An 8,122-nucleotide genomic window follows, 5' to 3' on the forward strand; every position below is an offset into this window, starting at 1 on the left:
CCAGGGCAAGGACTCCCCTGGGGATTCAGCTCAGCCTGGTAGATTCAGTCAAGGCAGGTCCAGTCCCCTCCTCCCTTCACCCAGGCTGAGCAAAGTGTCCCTGCATAGGCCCCAGGTCCCAAACAGCTAGCTCATGCACTAAGGACAGATCCTGGCCCCACTGCCTGGGGGCCTCCCAAATAGTTCAAGTTAATCAACTGTCTAACTTATCCAGAGGGCCTGATCCAGTTCCATGGGGGCTCCTCCACTATTGGTTCATAGTTCATGTGTTTCCACTAGTTTGGCTATTTGTCCCTATGCTTTATCCAATCATGGTCTCAACAATTCTCACTCATACAATCCCTCCTCTTTCTTACCCATTGGACTCCTGGAGCTCCACCTGGGTCCTAGCTGTGGATCTCTACATCTGCTTCCATCAGTCATTGGATGAGAGTTTTAACATGACAGGGTGTTTGGCCATCCGATCACCAGAGTAAGTCAGTTTGGGTTTTCTCTTGACCATTGCCAGTAGTCTATTGTGGAGGTATCTTTCAACTTCATATGGAAAAACAAAAAACCAAGGATAGCCAAAAGAATCCTGTACAACAAAACAACCTCTGGAGGCATCACGATCCCTGACCTCAAGTTCTACTATAGAGATACAGTAATGAAAACAGCTTGATACTGGCATAAAAACCAACATGGGGACCAATGGAATCGAATTGAAGACCCTGACATTAATCTGCAAACCTATGAACATATAATTTTTGACAAAGAAGCCAAAACTGTACAATGGAAAAAAGAAAGCATCTTCAACAAATGGTGCTGGCACAACTGGATGTCAACATGTAGAAGGCTGCAAATAGATCCATATCTGTCACTGTGCACAAAACTTAAGTCCAATTGGATCAAAGACCTCAACATAAATCGAGTTACTCTGAGCCTGATAGAAGAGAAAGTAGGAAGTATGCATTGGCATACTTGAATGCATTGGCAGAGGCGATCACTTCCTAAATATAATACCAGTGGCACAGACACTGAGAGAAACAATCAATCAATGGGACCTCCTGAAACTGAGAAGATTTTTTGAGCAAAGGACATGGTCAACAAGACAAAATGACAGCCTACAGAATGGGAAAATATCTTCACCAATCCCACATCTGACAGAGGGCTGATATCCAGAATATATAAAGAACTCAAGAAAATAGACATCAAAATGCCCAGCAGTCCAATTAAAAAAATGGGCTATAGAGCTAAACTGAGAATTCTCAATAGAAGAAGCTCAAATGGCTGAAAGACATTTAAGGAATTGCTCAGCATCCTTAGTCATCAGGGAAATACAAATCAAAATGACTCTGAGACCTGTCAGAATGGCTAAGATAAACAAAACACTGAAGGCAGCTTATGCTGGAGAGTATGTGGAGCAAGGGGAACTCTCCTCCACTGTTGGTGGGAACGCAAACTTGTACAGCCACTTTGGAAATCAATATGGTGCTTTCTTAGAAAATTGGGAATCAACCTCCCTCAAGACCCAGCTATACCACTCTTGGGCATATTCCCAAGGAATGCTCAATCATACTACAAGGGCACATGCTCAGGTATGTTCATAGCAACATTATTTGTAATAGCCAGAACCTGGAAACAGCCTAGATGCCCTTCAACTAAAGAATGGAATAAGAAAATGTGGTACATATACACAATGGAGTACTACTCAGCAGAGAAAAACAATGACATCATGAGGTTTGCAGGCAAATAGATGGATCTAAAAAAAATCATCCTGAGTGAGGTAACCCAGACTCAGAAAGACAAACATGGTATGTATTCACTCATAAGTGGATACTAGATGTAAAACAAAGGATGACTAGACTGCTACTCACAACCCCAGGGAGGCTACCTAGAAAAGAGGACCCTAAAAAAGACACAGGGATCCTCCAATGACAGAGAAATGGATGAGATCTACATGAGCAAACTAGATATGATGGGGGTAATGAAGGGCAAGGGTAGAGAGAAAGAGAGCTTAGGGGAGTGGGAGATCCCAACTGGATCAAGAATAGAGAGGGAGAACAAGGTAAAAGACACCATGATAAAGGAAGTTTCTATAGTATTAGGTTTTCATACTACCATTCAAATGAACCTTGACTTTAACTGTCTCTCCCTGTATTCTTTCTCTCATCTCATCATGATTCCTCCTCACCACATGATACTCCTGTTTCACTACCCTGCTGTCTATTATTATTACTACTATTACTATTATTATATTTTACCTTCCTGAGGAGATTGATCACTACCCTCCAAATACATTACTTTGTACCTAACTTCCATGTTTTATGGATGGCAACTTGTTTATCATTAATTTCACAGCTAATCCACATATAATAGAAAATATACCATATTTGTCTTTATGGTTCTTGGATACCTCAATCAGGATGATTTTTTTCTACTTACATCCATTTACCTGTGACCTTATTTTCTTAACAGCTGAGTAATACTCCATTGTGTAAATATAGCACAATTTCTATACACTTTCATCTGCTGACAGATATCTCCACTGTTTCAAAGTTCTGATATTGTGAATAGACCAGTAATGACCCTGGTAGATCAAGTGCCTCTGTGGGAGGATAAAGCATGTAACAAAAACATAGTGGCTGAACTGGTTTGCTGTCTTATAGGCAATGCATGAATGCCCATACCCCTTATTTCACATCCTCACCAGCATGAGCTCACTTCTTTTATTGATCTTAGCCATACTGACAGATGTACAATGAAATTTCAAAGTATTTTTGATTGACATTTCCCTGATGACTAATAGTTTTGAACATTTCTACAAGTGTTTCTCAGCCATTTGAGTTTGCTCTTTTGAAGAATCTATGTTAAGGTCTGTACCTCATTTTAATTGAGTTATTTTTTTATATCAAATATACAAGAAAGGTGAATGTGTGAACTTTTAATCACCCTGTGCTCCCCAGTAGTTGGATCTGTAGTCAGAAGTTTTCTCAGTCCTTCCTGGCCCTGTAGTCCTGCAGCCATTCATAAAATAATCATTCAGAGGCTTACATTAATTACCAACCATGGATCCAGCTTATATTAGATATTATATATCTTTCAATTCAATTTAATCCATTCCTATTAATCTATATGTTGTCATGGGGCCATAGTGTTATCAGTCTGCTGGCATCTTGCTGTTCCTTTGGCAGTGGGCCTGTGTCTCCTCGACAACACCCTTCTTCTCTCACTCTCTCTTTTGGATTTCCCGCCTGGCTCCATCCTGCCCTGCCATAGGCCAATGCAGCTTTATTTATTATCCAATGGGAGCAACACATGTTCACAGCATACAGAAAGACATCCCACAGCATTTCCCCCTTTTGTCTAATCAAAAAGGAAGGTTTTAACTTTAACATAGTAAAATAATATATAGCAAAATAGTTATCAAGCAAGAACTACAGTTACAATATCTAGTCTATTTGTATTTGGCAAAATTAAAGAAAATACTCTATTATCTATCTATTCTTGTGAGTATAAAGTTTCATACCGAATTTACCCTTTATTACGACTAAGGAAAAACTATAACTATCTAGTTTTCAACTTCATCAAAGACCCCAAAAGTATATAATATTACCTAAGTAAAGAGAAAGTGCATCACAAGCAACTTCCATAATTCTAAAAGTTACAGAGACATGGCTGCCTGTACACTCACCCAAAGTTCCTCTGTAACATTGGGACATCTATCTTCAGCCTACTGGCCTAGAGTCTCTGCCATAGCTTTCAGTTAAGCAGGAACTTTTAAGGACTGTTATGCCCATTCTGACAAAGTTTGTCAGTTGCTTTTCCCCATGTCCTGTAGAATGTCTGGCAGTTTCTTCTGTGAAACAGGAGCCCAAAGGATCATCTTACCTTGCAAAGTTCAGTGGTCATCTTTCTATGGGTTCTGCACATCCAGTTTATACAGCAGCCTCTCAAGCAGTCAAGGCAAAGTCTTCTCACTGAGTTTGGATTAAACAAAAAATGACTTTTGACATTCTAGACTTCTCTTTGACACAGCAGTAAAATGAATATTGCTTGGCAACAAACACTAATCAAAATACAATCTATGTTCTGGGTGCATCATTCCTGAGATTGTAATAAACCCACCAACTAACTCCAGTAATGTTAGCTATCTCTTAAGGATTCCTCAATCACTCCCTGATGGTGTACTTGGCTCTGCATTTTATAGCTTCCTGTAAATTATTTAATATATTTTTTAATTCTTTATTCTTAATTTTTAATATGTCATCTAGAACCTGGAAATACTGGGTAGAAAGATGGCTCTCCATGTACTCTTTGTGCCTGAGATACCCCCAATCATTACCATCTCCGATACCAATAAGAAACTAGACCAAGGAGTTCATAAGAAATCACAAAGAGGCTTGAATTAGTAAGTCTATCTTTTTCTAAGTTAAAATCATCTTGGCAGAGTTCTCTAATAACAGGTGAGCTAGTTAAATTCTCTTAACACACTTTTATTTTAAAGATACTCAGGAGTGAATAACTGAAGTCACTGAGCAGGAGGGAATGGCAGGAATTCCTTCATCTTCTTTACCAGTATAAGCTTTACACAATAAAGCTCACAGATCATCTATGTGGCTAAACAGAAGACTGAGTTCACACTGTACTGTGAATTTGTTTGATCTCTAATGGCATCTACTCTTTATTTTGCTCCCTTTTATATGTATAGTCCCATTCTTCAAACTCTAACATATGTCACTAAGACCATCCTTTGGCAGGATACATTAGCTATGGGCAAAATATTCAGAAAATATGCAGATGAGTAATCTTCATCAGGCAATTACAGTGAACCCTAGCTTGGAAAGATTTAGAGATGAAATCCATCATTCTGTGTCCCAGTGACCAGTGATTCTGAACCTTGGGTCAGGAACTCTCTGAGCCCTATGAGATAGACATAATCAGCAGGAAAGAACCAGTCAACAGGAAAAGAAGCCTTGGGCCAAAACAATCTACCCCTCCTGAGTCACATGTACCCAAGTTCCTTCTGATAGACACAAGGAGGACCTATGTCCTCTTTTTCTTTCATGTATCTTCCTTTTTTTTTAAAAAAAAATATTCTTTCACTTCTATATTTTCCTCATTGGAATGGACTTTACCTTTTAAAAGCCAAACATATAAAAATAACCCAGCAGATATGTGCCTACAATATATTTGTACATGAATAAGCCAAAGGAACATCCTCTCCATTCTAAAACTATGATGAGGCTTCATGTGCACCTCACTACCTTGGATGCATCACTGCTCCTCTGAATCCCTGGCCACAAGGAAGCATTTCACTTGCAAGGGCAAACAAGCAGTTACTTGGCATGAAGAATGATGGTCAGGCACCAAAATGACCCCACATTCATTGCAGAGTGCATGGGCCTGTAGGCTGTAAGGCACTAGGTAGTAGGGTGTACATAAAAGATTTGTATTTTGTATGTGTTTAGTTCATTTTTACATTCCTTGTAATATTATAGGAATATAAATGTTAAACAGACATTTCACCAAGTGGGGAACAGTTGTGCAGGAATGCTGCTGCAGAGTTACACTGGGTAATTTTCTCCAGTGAGGATGCTTTGGAATCTTGCAGACATGATCCACATCTGCCATGAAGTCCTTCAGCTGTGGCACGCTGGGAGAATGGCAATGATTAACGTCCAGGAAATTCTTGTGAGCCTTGGCTATCGCTGGCAGGTGGGCCTTTGTGGGCCAACTACAGTACTGAAAGTTTAATAGTCACTGAGACCAGGGCTGTGGACAAAGTCTCCAGTCCTCTTGCAGATGGATATTAACAGAATGTCTATATATTCATGGCTCAGGAGCACAGAACTGTGATCCTACAGACCATTTCCAAAAATAAAATTATTTTTATTGTTTAAGTAGGCAGTAACTTTAAACCATAAGAACTTATAGCTTGGGGCTAGTTCACTAGCACATCAATACCACCTTGGGCCTAGCTCATTAACATATCAGATATGTTCTAGGCTAGGCTAGTATCTGTGCTGCCTGGTGGCCTTCCTGGAGCTTGGTTCTGAGGCCTAACTGTTACCTGAGCTGCCTGGTGGGAACTTCTCTTTTCTCAATTTAAGAAAATTTTACTAATGACAGTCTATGTTGGAGAGGATGTGGAGAAAAGGAACACTCCTTCACTGTTGGTGGGAGTGTAAACTTGTACAGCCACTGTGGAAATCAGTATGTTTGTTTCTCAGAAAATTGGGAATCGATCTACCTCAAGACCCAGCCATACCACTCTTGGGCATATACACAAGGAATGCTCAATCATACCACAAAGATACATGCTCAACTATGTTCCTAACAGCATTATTTGTAATAGCCAGAACCTGGAAATACCCTAGATGCCTGCCAACTGAAGAATGGATTAAGAAAATGTGGTACATATACACAATGGAGTACTACTTAGCAGAGAAAAACAATGATAGCATGAAATTTGCAGGCATATGGATGGAACTAGAAAATATCATCCTGAGTGAGGTAACCCAAACCTAGAAGGACAAACATGGTATGTACTCACTCATAAGTGGATATTAGATATAAAGCAAAGAACAATCAGACTGCAACCCACAGAACCAGGGAGGCTACATAGCAGGGGGACCCTAGAATGACTGTCGCTTATAATAAGTTTTGGTTTTACTCAATCACTGGGCAAGCTTCAGTGAAACATTTCACTATTAGGATAAGAATTTGTACTGTATCAAGCTGATAATAGAAAAAATAAATAAAAATGAATGAAAATTAACGAATTTTAAAATTCATTTTCATACCAAACACAGATTCCCCGCTCATCCCTCCTCTAGTACCCCCACCCCCACCCCGCCCAGCATTCCTTCCCAAACTACCCTCCCATCCCCTCCTCCAAAAGGGTAAGGGCTCCGAAGGGGCGTCAGCAAAGCCTGGTGCATTCAGTTGAGGCATGGCCAAGCCCTTCCCCACTGCATCAAAATGGTTTTTATATTACGTTCCTTAAACTTATGGAGGCAGAATGCTCACACTTATGTTAATGCAATCTATATTTCTTCCTAGACATAATATTCACACTCCATCATTTCCTCTCTCATTGCTTCATGCACAAAAGATAGGAGACTTGCAACAATGAACAACAAACATTTTTTACATCTGTACTTCCCTATAATTTATAGAATACACTGAGCAGCACAGTAAGCTCTGAACACTCAACTGCTTTTACAGTCCAAGCTTCCAAATACCACCTTAATCCCTCTCTAAAACAATATATTCAGATCTATCAGTCAAGACCCACTTTCCCAATACACATTTCATTTACACTTTGGCTTTGTCACTATGCTAGCCATCATGAACAAAGGAAAATTGGGAAGTGAAAGGGTTGATTTCATAGTTTACACTTCATCATTGAGGGGAGCCAAGGCATCAAAGCCAAGGCACAAGTTTGAAATTGAAGCCTTGTACAAATACCAGACACTGACTTGCTCCAAGGCTCATGTCCAGCCACCATTTTTGTGTAGCCCAGGCCCACCTATGTAGGAATGGTATCAACCCCAGTCATCTGAACATCTCTTCATCAATTAGTAGGCAAGAAATTGCCCCAAAGACATGCCCATAAGCCAATCTGATGGAAGCTATTTCTCAAATGTGTTTTGTTCTTTCCAATCAATGTTCAGTGGACAACCAAAATCAGTTCATCATAGCTGGTTGGGCAGGCATAATTCCGTTTACCTGTATCATGGAAAGTTTATTATTATTATCCTTCAATTCTGTCAGATATTTTGTTGGTCAGTGTATTCTGGATTGGTATCTGTGATCTCTTAGAACTTAGAGCACATTGTTATTAGTCTTTGTGTCTTTTGAAGTTTCCATTGAGAAGTCATCTGTTATTTTGGTGGGTTTGCCCTTGTTTATAATTTGTGCCTTTTCTCCTGTAGCTTTCAATACCTTTTGTTTATATTGCATATTTTCTGTTCTTTTATTAATTTTTTCATTTATTTTATATGCCAGCCAGTTTCTCCCCCCTCCTCTCTTCCTGTTTCCTCCCCCATATCCCATCCAGCCCCTTTCCACTCCTTCTTCATTCAGAGAGGTCTCCAATGGGAGTCAACAAAACATGGCATATCAAGTTGAGGCAGAA

The sequence above is a fragment of the Peromyscus maniculatus genome, chromosome 5 (genome assembly GCF_049852395.1).
Source record: "Peromyscus maniculatus bairdii isolate BWxNUB_F1_BW_parent chromosome 5, HU_Pman_BW_mat_3.1, whole genome shotgun sequence".
NCBI classification, from domain to species: Eukaryota; Metazoa; Chordata; class Mammalia; order Rodentia; family Cricetidae; genus Peromyscus; species Peromyscus maniculatus.